At 41.0% G+C, this 14,078-nt stretch overlaps 1 protein-coding gene across 5 annotated transcripts in view; it reads right to left on the minus strand.

The window, feature by feature from the left end:
- apba2b (amyloid beta (A4) precursor protein-binding, family A, member 2b) overlaps positions 1–14,078 on the minus strand; it is a 70,021-nt gene that overhangs the window by 40,511 nt on the left and 15,432 nt on the right. For 3 of the 5 annotated variants that reach the window (XM_061759317.1, XM_061759354.1, XM_061759334.1), the window contains exon 2: positions 11,039–11,093. The gene's annotated coding sequence lies outside the window, so the exon portion shown is untranslated. The remainder of the gene's footprint in view (positions 1–11,038; positions 11,094–14,078) is intronic. The other 2 variants (XM_061759326.1, XM_061759343.1) reach the window with 1 other exon arrangement.

The following is a 14,078-nucleotide window of genomic DNA, read 5'->3' on the forward strand; positions in this document are numbered from 1 at the left end:
AGGGGCTCCGGGGCGGTCTGGGGCCGGCCATTAAGGACGGGTACTGTCATGGGTGTGTGTTCCGGTTTTTGTCTTCACCCCGTTTCATACACAGCTGCTCCTGAGAGCATCTTCACCACCTGTGCCTCGTTCACCCTAATTACCCCTTGCATTTAACCTCGTGTCTCATTCTTTCTCGTCGCCAGTTCGTTGTACCTTGTTGTCGCATTCCAGCATTCCTTGTTTCCACGTCAAAGACTCACAGTAAGACTAGACCCTTTTCCGATTATCGACATCGCCTTTTTGCCTCATGTTTTTGGATACTGTTGCCTTTTTTGGATTGCCTGCCTGTGTACCGACCTCTGTCCGTATATTAAACCTCTCTTTTTTTAAACTGTCCATCTGTTTTGGAGTCGTGCATTTTTGGGTCCTATCCTCTGTTGCGTTCATGACAGTCTCGGCTTGAATTTTAGGCACTGTATGACTTCTGATCACGCTTGTAAATGAGACCAGAATTCAACTGGAAAGACAAAATTACCGATTTCTGACTTTTGTTATTGGGTCTCCATCATTGCAATTACCATAACATTTTTGTCTTTATAATGTAATACTTGACTAGTCTTAAAACTTCAGATTAAAGTCTGCTGAAATTTGTTTTTTCTTTTACCTAAGCAATGACCAAAGAGAACAACAAAACAACTATAGTACAGACATCCACCAAAGCTAAACTTTTAACACAACTGTGAAAAAAATACCTCCATGTTTATATTTGTCCATCTGTTAGTTTAGAAATTCTGAGGGGGGTGGACGGTTGAATACAAAGATTAAAACATTAAATTAAAAGATAATGCTGGCCAAGGTCACCCTCTGTTTCACGATTTTTAGCGTTTGTTTATGGCCCAAGCACTTTGGACTTATTGTGCATAGTTGTTGTTTTTTGCGCATTTTTTATTTTTTTTTAAAAAACAAACTATGCGGAGATCTCGGTGGTGCTACAATGCATTCATGCGCAGAAACTATGTGCAATAAGTCCAAAGTGCGTGGGCCATAAACAAAGGCTAAAAATCGTGAAATATTTACCTTTTTTTTTAAAGTAGATGCAACGTACCAGCATTGCAGCTCTTGTCAGAATAAAGTGAATGTTATTCTTTGATTCATTGTGATTTGAATCCGAAAATTATGTTTCGGTGTAGTTTTTTTCTGCGGACTCAAATGCCGATTTGAGTCACCACAAATTAATGCATAGCTCTACTAAATACATTAAATATGTTTGAAGATGGGCAGCAAGGTGGATGACTGGATAGAGCATCTGCCTCACGGTTCTGAGGTTCGGGGTTCAATTCCCGGGCCCGCCTGTGTCGAATTTGCATGTTCTCCTCGTGCCTGCATGGGATTTCTCTGGGCACTCCGGTTTCCTCCCACATCCTAAAAACATGCGTGGTAGGTTAATTGAAGACTCTAAATTGCCCGTAGGTGTGAATATGAGTGCGGTTGGTTGTTTGTTTATATGTGCCCTGCGATTGGCTGGCAACCAGTTAGGGGTGTACCCCGCGTCCTGCCCGATGATAGCACTCCTGTGACCCTTGTGAGGATAAGCGGCCCAGAAAATGGATGGATGGATGGATGTTTGAAGATGGGCAGCACAGTGAATGACTGGTTAGCACATCTGCCTCACAGTTCAGAGGACCAGGGTTCAAATCCCGGCCTCGCCTGTGTTGAGTTTGCATGTTCTCCCTGTGTGGGTTTTCTCCAGGTAGTCCGCTTTCCTCACACATTGCAAAAACATCTGTGGTAGGTTGACTGAAAACTCTAAATTGCCTCTAGGTCTGAATGTGAGTGTGAATGGTTGTTTGTTTCTATGTGCCCTACGATTGGCTGGCGACCAGTTCAGGGTGTACCCCGCCTCTCGCACAAAGATAGATGGCATAGGCTCCAGGACGCCCGCGACCCTTGTGAGGATAAGCGATAAAGAAAATGGATGGATGGATGGATGTTTGAAGATCAGTGCTGAAAGCATGTGCAAATACATTTGCACATGGGCATTCTGGCATGAGTCAGCCCTCCCCTACTATATACTAAGTACTGAGTGCCTTCATTCCATCAGTGGCTATTTGGCACAATTGTGAGTTACTTAGTAATAACTTGGCCCATTTCTACCCTGACAGTATGCAGTTAGCCCTCAAGCTATGCCTACAACCCGAAAAAATGCATCTTTCCTAAAGTGTTATGCCACACATGGCACATGGAGCGAGGCAATAGTGAATTGGACGGCTCCACCGCCGGTCTGCGAAGCTCCTAACAGCTTGTAGCAAGTACCCGCTAGCGAGATCCCGGATCAGCGCACTGGCGGACTGGCGTTGGGGCCGTCCAATACTCCAAAACCTTGATCCATACACCGCACATAGAGCCACAAAACAGACATTTCAGGAAAGGTTAACTGTTTATTACGTTTGCTAGCCCATGAGCTAATGAGCTAACAAGCTAGTGAGCTAAACTAGCTAGCTGACTGTAGACGTTTTAGCGAACGTATTTGATTGATTGAGTGAGTAGGCCGTGTTTTCAGCACAATCAGTAGACACGACCACAGCGTCCGAGAGCTGCGAGGTCTGGGAGGATGATTTTGGAATCTCATTTTATATACTTTCCAATACAATTTATTTTTCATTCAAATTTCACAGGTTTGTTAACAACACTTTTCGGTGTGGTGTGTCAATTTTATAAGACATTTTATTTTCAATTTACAATGCCTTTAACGAACATGTCTTGATGTTTTTGAGAACGCTGCGTTATCATGCAAACACTAGAAGCCATAAATGTCCTAAAACAGAGGACGACGCTTGGCTACGTCACAGTCTTTTATGAATGACGGAACAAAATGTTTGTGCTGCTCAAGATTATAAGCGTAATAACACATTTCCAGCACAGTGTATACTTACTTTGACCAGCGGCGATACATTAGTTCAATAACTCACATTCTTAACTTGAGAACAAGCAGTTGTTACGTGCGTATGTAATATGGGTATATTAAGCAAATGTATTTTTGTAGATCAATATACATGGGGATTGTTTTGATATTTTGTGTTAGCAGTAATTTTTCAGAAATACCAGCCCTCTACAATTTTTTTGTTTGTTTTTGTATTTGTGTCAGCTCTATTAGTAATTTTAATCCCATAAGGTGAAATTAAATGAACAGTGTACTCTGATGTTAGTTACACACCATACCAAGAACCAGACCTCATATGCAGGGATGCAAAGAGAAATGTCAGTGTGATTACTGTGATGAAACAACAACAAAGTTCATTGTGAGAGACTTAACAGTACAGTAGGTGCATGGCATTTGATAACACACCTCCTTGGTCTACTCTATACCACTGAGATAAAGGCAGAAATACATATCTTAAGGTATTAGAGTATTAGAAAAAGTAAAAGGTAGTCATAATTTTAGAATACAAGTAATAACTGACTTAGTAACTATGTGCCATGTGTGGCATAACACTTCAGGAAAGATGCATTTTTTTTCGGGTTGTAGGACTAACTGCATACTGTCGGGGTAGAAATGGGCCAAGTTATTACTAAGTAACTCACAATTGCGTCAAATAGCCACTGATGGAATGAAGGCACTCAGTACTTATATAGTAGGGGAGGGCTGACTCATGCCAGAATGCCCAAGTGCGCACTTGGTTTCGTCACGCCCCGAGAAATATATCTCAAAATTCAGTACTAAATTGTTCTCAGTCTTTGCACATGCTTTCAGCCTATGCCATCTATCTTTGGGCGAGAGGCGGGGTACACCCTGAACTGGTCGCCAGCCAATCGTAGGGCACAGAGAAACAAACAACCATTCGCACTCACATTCACACCTACTTATTGCTTAATTCGTGACAGACCGTTTCAGCCTCTGAAGTTGTTTTTCTCAAAGACTTTCGATCTTTGTCTAAAACCCATTCATCTGAGTCCATGAGCCATTGTGGCTTCTAATCCCAACAATAGAGTGAACTAGTAATCTGAACCATTTGTGTTAATGTGACACATTGATGATATTTAGTGAGAAGTTCGGAAGACGCCTGAATTTCTTCGACTTAAATTTATTATTTGTTCCAGCTATGACAACATAATTACATTTATGGCCGCAACATCTGTAGTTTCTGGATCCTGACAGTCTTTGCTGTTTGTACATTGAGAATAGGATCAGTAACAGAAACAGACTACATTAGAAAATAAAATCTCATTGAGATTCAGCATTTGTACTCCTTAAAGCCTCCCACTCACTTCAAGACAACAACAAGGGAGCATTGCGGGAGACAGGAAGAGGAGGAGGGCAGAGAGTTGTTTTGCAGCGGGAATGGCACAGGACCACAGAACTCCCCTCTCGTTGTGCCTGCCAATGTGCAGCTTGCCACCTCAAGCACAACTACAACTTTGACCGTTTCCACAGCAACTCCAGTTTTTTTTTAGCACAGTCTCTCTGGGAAGGATCTAAGCCAATTATCAAAAAGACCCTTCCAAAGAATTAAAATTCAGCATTTAAATAGAGTCGTTGTGCTAATGTAAACTATTTTTGCAAGTTTGGACACTTGCAATGTGTACTTTGAAGAGTAAGCTCCCACCTCATTATGTGTTTGGATGCCAAGCATTATAGACACACCATATTTAATATTTAGCAAGAAAAGCAGCCTAAAAATAGGCCTGCATGTCGATTTAGTTATACAGTAACTGAATTCCAGGCACAGAAACCCATCCATCCATCCATCCATTCTCAACACTGCTTATCCTGTTCAGGGTCATGGGGCGCTGGAGCCTAACCCAGCTGACTTTGGGTGAAAGGCGGACTACAGCCTGAACTGGTCGCCAGTCAGTCGCAGGGCACATATAGACACGGACAAGCATTCACACTCACATTCACACCGTCACTAAGTGGGAACTGAACCCACGCTGCCTGCGCCAAAGGCGAGTGTACCACTACACCATCGGTGACGCACAAAAACCCAACACAGACAAAACTAAAACTCATGGTAATAATCAGCACATAGCCTTCGGCCTTGTCATACATCCCTGTTATAAATAATCAAATGTGCGCATTGCTAACTCTTGCAAAGTATTATTAATAATAATATGTCACTGTAATGTACTAGTTTGGACATAAACAACAAATATTTACTTATGTTTGCTGAACATCAGGCCCATTATGCCCACGGAGAAAGACACATACTGGGGTGACTTTATATGGTTTAATTCAGTTTGGCTATGCAAGAAAAAAGGTTTTAACTGAGGGAGCTGGGACAGATCACAAAGTCGGAGTCTTTTCATAAAACTAAAATGAAAGCGTTTTGAATGCAGTAAATGTAAAGTGAATAACATACAACAAAGATGCAAGAAAAATTCTAATTGTCGAAAAAAATGTAGTTTGTGATTTAAATGTAATTTTTTACTTGAATGTAATATAAATTTACATCTTGGCAAAGGAACGTGTGCTTTGTGTAAAGATTCTGTGGGTGTGTGAATGTGTCTGAGCACTGACCCTTACTGCTGTGCTTTGAAACTTAACTGAGCTAAGTTAGCAAGAGCTAACGTTTTGGCTAACACTGGTAATGTGCATTCCAACATTCAAACATGGTTTACATGAAATAAAAACGGATTTAACTTTCAGCATACACTAAATGAATCATCAAGTTATGCAGTGTTTCTTTTTTCAGTGCACAGTCATATCAGTTATAGGAGATGCGTAGGCAGATGTAAATATTCAACAACAACAACAACAAAAAGGATATGGCACACAAGCAGAAATGAATGTTAATACCTGCAGTCTAACTTCAGTTTTAGATTAGACTTGGATAAACAAAAGAAAAAAAATGGACAGATGTAAAGGCATTTGTAGCATACTGGTCCACATAGCTCAATTTGTGGAGATTAATTCTCACTTAATATGCTCTTTGACTGATTCCGTGAATAGTGACCGGTCCAGAGTTTAGTACACCTTTTGTCTTAAAGGTGCCATATTTTACCAAACCAACTTTTTCTTGTATTTGAGATTTAATATGGGCTCTATCGTGCCTCAGTTAATATGTGAAATATGAATTAAAATTGTCCACGCATTCCTGAGTTCCAGACGTTTTTCTGCCGAGGCCTGAAAGCAGGTCACTGGAATTTTTCAAGTTTATCTGCGTCCCTAGCGAAGATCTCCACCTACCTCTCCGCTCCCAAGCCAGCGCAGTCAACATAACAAACACGTGTGCTCTCACAAGTTGTGAGGGTTGGGTCTTCTACATGGATGCAACCAATCAGAGGAAAGGGAGCGGTCTTAGCCAAATATGGACAAAGTTGTCAGAGGGGCCTTTTCTGGACACTTGTATGACAAAACCAAGGTGTTTTTTTTTTTTTTTTAATGAAACTGACACTTTTATACGAAGTCCATGTTAGAGAGTCACTCTATGCAGGTCTAAATAGCCAAAATATGAGACCTGTAAGATAGGCTCTAGATTAAACTGTGTAGAAAATTAATGTAGGGTTATTTTTTTATTTTTATTTGTATTATTATTATCTTTTTTTAATTGAATAAGGCTCCCACTTACATACCGAGCCTGTCTGGCATCTTACAGAAATAACAACAACTGGTTGATTTTAGAAAAGATTACAGATTTTAGATTTTACTTTAATAAGGTCTTTCATTTGTCCAATTTGTGTTCTCTTTTGACCTTGTTGTTATAAACACAAAATTTGATCTAGACAGCTGAGGATTTAATACACACAATGTCAGATTGCCCTGTGAATTATCATAACAATCAGGGGGAAGATCACAGTTTAAATTACTCCCTGGATGACACAATGCTCCACCAAATCTTGCAGGTCTTTTTCAATCCTTTTTGTTACTGAGACCACTCTAGAAACCCATCCCTCCCTTGGCCCATAATCATCATTCAGTGTCATCCTTTAATGAAGCCCAGTTACTTGTTCATGGCCTTCACTCTCCTTACCTCACTCAAGCTCAAAACTGCTGCACTAGGTGACCTCTGGTTAATGACCAGAGGTAATAAACATTCTGCCATTGCCTTGTAATTCTATTTTGACAGGAAAATACACTGGAAGAAAAACTCTGTTCCCCAAAAGTCAATTTCACATATCAGACTACAGTAGAAACAGATTGTACCTCGCAGTCAAGAATCTCATGAAATCTACTAATCATATTCATCCAATTTGGAGAAGGTGATTGTGCCTACAGTTCGTGCAAAAGGCAAAAATCTCTTTGTGTAGTTGAGAGAAACAGTGAGCAGGTCACCTCAGCATGCTAATGTAGATTAGTGATGGGCAAATGAAATAAGTTCTGGGTTGAGTCACTCACACAGCATTTCTGGGAACCCGGGGAGAAAATATGAATCAGTTCAAATGACACAACAAATACACTTTGACATAAACATACCCCACCAGGAATGCATTTATTGTATATTCAAAATTCCTACAGGCAATACAACCGTGATAAGAGTTACTAGAGAATTTTCAAACCACAGTTCTCTGGCTTCTCATGTTTGCCTCTGATAAACACAATTTGCCTCTGATAAACACAATTAGGTTAAACGTTTCAGTCATCTTCGCATCACAGCAATATGACTCAACACTCAAACCTGTATCTGTCTCCTCATCTTTAGATGAATACAAGTATTGTTTTTTTTGTGTGCGTGTGTGTCCCTATCACCAGTGGCCAGCTGACATGCAGAGGAGTAATTGTGCAGACAGTGACGGCTCTAGCACCCAGAGCAGCAGCACCATACAAATGACAGATGGACACAAAGAGCTTGGCTTTGTTTATCAGTCCTGTCCATTGTTGGTGACATTTTTGTCTTATTTGTGTGTGTGTGTGTGTGCATGTGTGTGTGTGTGTACATGTACATTCATGCGTGCATATATATATATATATATATATATATATATATATACACATCTATTACAAATTTAGACCTGCTTGACAGTGTGTGCTAATGTCTACCAGTGTCTCTTGCTGTTGCATCCCAATGCACTGCAAGTGTGGGGTGTGTGTGTGTGTGTCCATGTGTGAATCTGTCACATCAGTCCTTGTGAAGCAATGGCAGGTTAACCAGGAGTTGAAACAACTCCCAGCATTATTCATGCTTTACTGAAACCCAAGGGAAACACACAGAGTCAGGAGGGAGACTGAAATCTGCCCACCACTATATACTTTCACATGCAGCACATTTGGAAAGCAGTACTGCATGTTGTAGGTTGTTATTTTTCTATCCACCACCCACTTCTGTCTAATGCATTTAAACATGAAAACACATCTTTTCATGTGTTGTGTTATGCTGTGTAATCTGACAAGGTCCCCCAAACGCATTTGCTTTTGAGAGACAAAAAAAAGCGAACAGGAAGTTCTATAATATCAACCTCAAGGTATGTTAATGAGGTTGGGGAATCTGTAAAAACAGTAATCACAGCTGCAAGTGTAGTTTGACAGAGGAGGCAGGTCTGTAATCTAATGTGTGATTCAAAGCTATTTCAAGAGTTCTTTGGGGAAATTTCCCTCACAATGCTCTGTGGAAACTGTGCAAATCAGAAAGATTGTCAGTGCCTACTGCTTTGATAATAGGATGGTTCTATTTCTGTTATAAAACAATTTATTATCCTTATGTCTGCTTGGGTTTGCTCTGGTTCAAATATCAAGGAAAGACATTACATCATAATTTTTTTGCTGACCACTAGTAACTGACTTGTCAAATGTAGCCCTAGAAAAGGAATATGGTCATATACTTTGATTTCACCATCTGTAATCTAAAATATGACAAAAATCAGAGAATCCAGAGAAATCTCACATTTGATAATGATATGATGATGGAGCAAAAAAAACAAAAAAAAAAAAGAATGCATAGGACACCTTAAAAAGTGTGACATGGTTCTATAAAAATAAAACTATTAAACCAGTTAATGTCCCTGCAAATACTCAAAATCCAACAACAACATTCACAAAATCTGGACATCAACGGATGTAAATTGTACTGGAATGGTTCACAGAAGAAGTAGACTGGATATGAAGTATGAAGATCTGTGAAGCATCCTTTAATGGTGACAGCAAGATACTGTTATGGAGAAAGATTCGGCCTGACTCCTACTTTCATGTCAAATCGTGCTCTGATTACAGGACGGTTTCAAAATAAAAGTAATACAGCTACTTGACTGGACTGCCACTTGTTCATACCAGTGTTGAACAGAGACAGTTTGGTGCGTTAAGTTGTACTAAAAGATGTATATCAAGCATGAACAGGAAAAGTATCCAAACAATAACAATCAGTTGGAAAGCTGATTCATTTTGATTACACAAAATGTGCATGTACAAAGAGTCAAATATTGTTTGTGGCATCTATATATTCTAATTCCTAAACATATCAAGTGTGACTTTTGTTTAAAATGCAGCATGTATTCCCTGCTGATGAGTCTTGTTTTCCCATTAGTACATACAAATTGCCCATTGAGAAAAATATCATGCATTATTTATTTAGTCCAAGGTCAATTTTGACGGGAACTAAATCAATGACAAAGATGTCAGCCAACACATACATAACCTCAGTCATCAACATCTAACCCTGACCTTAATTTCACAATCGCTAGGGATGAGTTCAGAGGTCATAAGGGATAGAAAGGACATGGGATGTGAAAGGCCTCATAAGGTCTGTCTCACCAAAATGAGCCAACAAACGCACCAATCCTGTGATGACAGAAACCAAGATTATTGGATCTGTCATTTGAATCCCCTTACATCACATCACTGTAGACGCTGCTCTAAATCCACGCCATGGACCTTTGCATCATTTACTATATGTCATGTAATATAAAAGCTAGGTAAAAACTGATATGCACATACCAATGTAAAAAGTAAGTAGATATTTGGATGCGAAATTGCATAAAACCCTGTAAAAAAAACCAAAAGAATTAAGATCAGAGAGAGACACCTGTATTTCTTTGATAGGCTGCGATCAGTTGCATTTAGCGAAAACAGTGAAAAAGACTAACAGCAATTAGCTAGGTAGTGTTTGCATTGAAATACAAAATATTGTGCAATGCTGGCTACAATGTCATTGTAAATTCCCGGAACCGGAAGGAAAGTATGCTGGTGTGTTTAGCCGCAGCTAGCCAGTACGTCTGAATGCTCTACAATGGTTTTACTTCTTGTTCATCTGGACCCAAGATGTTTCTTTACTCAAGCTCTTGTCTATATACGTGTTTTGTAGATGACTCCATTTACCCACATTTGTTGTAACAAATAAATTATGTGGACTTAAATTGAATTGGGTATTTCCTTTGACATACCCAGTAACATCCATCCATCCATTTTCTGTACCATTTAATCCTCACAAGGGTCGCGGGCGTGCTGGATCCCAGCTATCTTCAGCTATATCGGGCGAGAGGCGGGGTACACTGGTTGGCAGCCAATCGAAGGGCACATATAAACAAACAACCATTCACACACACATTCACACCTACGGGCAATTTAGAGTCTTCAATCAACCTACCATGCATGTTTTGGGATGTGGGAGGAAACCAGAGTGCCACGGGGAGAACATGCAAACTCCACACAGGCGGAGCTGTGATTTGAACCCCGGTCTTCAGACATGTGAGGCAGATGTGCTACCCACTCGTCTACCGTGCCGCCCCCAGTAACATTGATATGAAAAAAAATGATACGATTTCTTAAAGTCGCAAAAAAGTCATTTTTGTGTTTTGTTTCTAAATTCATAAATATGTTTGAAGGTAAGTGCTGAAAACGTGCAAAGACTAAGAATAATTTAGTTAATTCAAAAACTTTGTCACCATTTTAGCTGCCAGGATCCAGAATCCAGGTAATTGTAAAGGGTTATTTTTTTTTAAACAGTAAATGACGAGCCCAGATTATTCACACCTGTATATATACTGTATATATTTTTTGCATTCCTTTTTTAGAGTCATTCAAGTCAGATTTTTTTCCACTTCTCTTCTAACAATGTTCTAGACCACAGCAGGGATCATCACATTCTTCAAAATAACACTGTAAAAGTCAAGACAAGAGTGTTGGACTCACTTATACCTGCAGGTTGGTGTGTGGAGATGCTATACTTTTTGCTCCCAGCAATGACCTAAAACAGAAATCCAGAGAGAATAAAGGTAAGCATCACATTGACAATGTAGAAAAAAGACGAACACTACAGCATAAAGAATGATTTGTCTTGTTTATTATTTGTAATAATTTTTTTCCCCCGCGGGGGTGAAGATAAACTATCAGAGAGGATGTGTCAATGGCCATTAGCACTTTTAATAGAAAAACATTTCAGTAAAGTTTTAAGTGGTTTACAATAATGGGTAAAAAATATTAACCTAATTATTCAAAAGCTTTCAAATCCCGCAGCAGTATGTACGTTTTGAAGCAGGGTTAATTTTTAATACTCATCACTTGAGGCCATATTTTAGTTATTTAATGGAAACATTGAAGCGAAACGTTCTGAAATGTGTGTTGAGCTATTATTTCTCTTTTGAAAGCTTGCCTATTGACTAAAATGTACTGGTGGATGGCCTGTTTATATAAACAAATCCTCATTTATAAGGAACGTGCATCAGAACTCTGAGGCAGATGTTCTAACCAGTTATATTAAACACAATTATTATATAAATTAAAATATATTTGTATTTCGTTGGTAAAAGGACCAGCACGGTAGCTGACTAGTTCGTACATCTGCCTCACAGTTCTGAGGACCCGTGTTCAAATCCCAGCCCCGCCTGTGTGGAGTTTGCATGTTCTCACCGTGCCTGCACGGGTTTTCTCCAGGCACTCCGGTTTCCTCCCACATCCCAAAAACATGCATGGTAGGTTAATTGAAGACTCTAAATTGCCGTAGGTGTTAATGTGAGAATGAATGGTTGTTCGTCTATATTCTAACTGCGATTGGCTGGCAACCAGTTGAGGGTGGACTCCATCTTTCAGCAAGAGTTAGCTGGGATAGGGTCCAGCATGCCCACGACCCTAGTGATGATAAGTGTTATGGAAAATTGATGGATGGTAAAATGACTCAAAAGGACGAAACTCAAAGTGTAGAACTTGCGACTTGACTCGGGACTTGCATGTCTCGACTTGAAACTTGACTCAGGACTTGCCTGTCTTGACTTGGTACTTGACTAGGGTCTTGAGGGCAAAGTACTTACTTACTTGTGACTTGCAAAGCAATGACTTAGTCCCACCTCTGCTAACAACTAAGGACAATTTAGAGTCTTCAATTAATCTAAGAAACAAATTATGGAAATTTGGAAGAAAGCCTGAGTACCAGAACAAAAAAACATGCAAGCACAGGGAGAAGATGCAAACCCCACACAGGAAGGCCAGATGCTGGAACCTCAGAACTGTGAAGTGGATGTGCTAGCCATTTGGCCACACAGCCACATAAGAACGTTGAACTGATTCAGTGCCAGTCAATGAAAAATATTATGAAGTACTTTTGTGAGAGAAGTTTGAAGTATACAAGCAAAACCCACACAAGCACAGGGGAAACAGGTCAACTTAACACATAAAGGGCCAGATTTCAAATCTAGACTCCAACCCACATCTTCATGTTGTGAGGCAGCAGTGGTAAGTAACCAGGACCCCACTGTGCTGCCAAATTACTTTAAAATAGCACTAATCTTTTTTTTATTTTATTTTTATTTTTTTTGTCCTGTTCGGCTGTTAGGTCAAGCAGAATGGAGGATCTGTATCCCTTTTATACCGGAACAGTTTTACTGTGTCACAGTGGAGTTTTTAAGCTGCCGCTTTCTTTTGCCGGTTTCTTATTATTATAATTTATGTTTATTGAGAATCATAGTTGATCAGTCGAACAGAAAAAAAATGTCATGAGATATTTGTCGCAATAAGTGAGTGGCCCCACACCCAGCGAAAGAGTCCCAGGGGTGTGCGCCTTCGGACACATGCAAGTGAATTGACACCGTTTCACATGCACAAAGACTGACAGAAGTGTCCTGTAATTGCTGTGCCTGCACCGCGGAGGCTGAGGATCCACCCAATGAATCGAGGGGTGGGATCGGGCCCAGGGGTCCACCCGAGATCAGCCTAGCGGACGGGACACGTCCCACACCGAGGGACCCAGAGCGGTCTGCTGGCCCCACCGAGGCGCCCTGACAACCGGCCACCCGGTGGAGGCCACAGGGACCCAATGCCACCCCACCAGCCACTCGCCCCCCACCGTCCCACCCGCCCCGCTACCCCACCCTTGGGAGACCCAGAGACCCCCAACCTGCAGGGCTCACGATGCAGCCAGTCCCCGCCGGCCTGAGGGCAGCAGGGTGTCCCATGTGTGTTGGAAAGGAGGGAGGATAGGGGCACCCGACAAGGGAATGATAAGGCAGGGAACCCAGGGAGACGCCGTGGGTCATGTGAGGGGAGCCCCAACGCCAAGCAGTCATCCAGCCCGGGGGGGCCGACCTCGGGATCACCGCCATGACGCTAAGTGAGAACCCACCTCCCTCCTGTTACTATGGCTGCCATGCACTGCTGCCTAACAGCCAAATCAGCCACACCCAAGACCCACCGTCCCCCAGAGATGGGTGTATGTGGTGCATTAAAACAAGGAGATGAGTGTATGTGAGGCATTAAAATCCAGGGGGATAGGAAGGGCGGAGGGGCGCCCGGACTGCTGAAACCCGGACCGACACCCACACCCTCCCAACTCCAACTCCAACCCACATCTTCATGCTGTGTGGCAGCATTGGTCACTATGACACCACTGTGCTGCCTAACTACTTTACAATGGCACAAATCTGACAGATGTTTATATAGTGTTGTGTACATGGAAATGTAATCACAACAGTCACTGGTGATCAAACTATTTTAAAACAGGAAAACAAAAAACGAGAAATGAGCAGATAGATCTGGTTTTTTTTTCGCTATGAATCAAAGAACAGGGAAAGAGCAGAGTTTCAAGCTTAAGATGAGCAATGCCTATCAACAGTAAACTGTTAAAATCTGACATTAATCACCTCTCATATATAAAACAAGGTGGCTGTGTAGCAGCTCAGTAGAGCTCCATATTGCTGATGGTAGAAAAACAAGCAATAAATAAATTTTAAAAGTTATAGTC

Source organism: Phyllopteryx taeniolatus, chromosome 2, assembly GCF_024500385.1.
Source record: "Phyllopteryx taeniolatus isolate TA_2022b chromosome 2, UOR_Ptae_1.2, whole genome shotgun sequence".
NCBI classification, from domain to species: domain Eukaryota; kingdom Metazoa; phylum Chordata; class Actinopteri; order Syngnathiformes; family Syngnathidae; genus Phyllopteryx; species Phyllopteryx taeniolatus.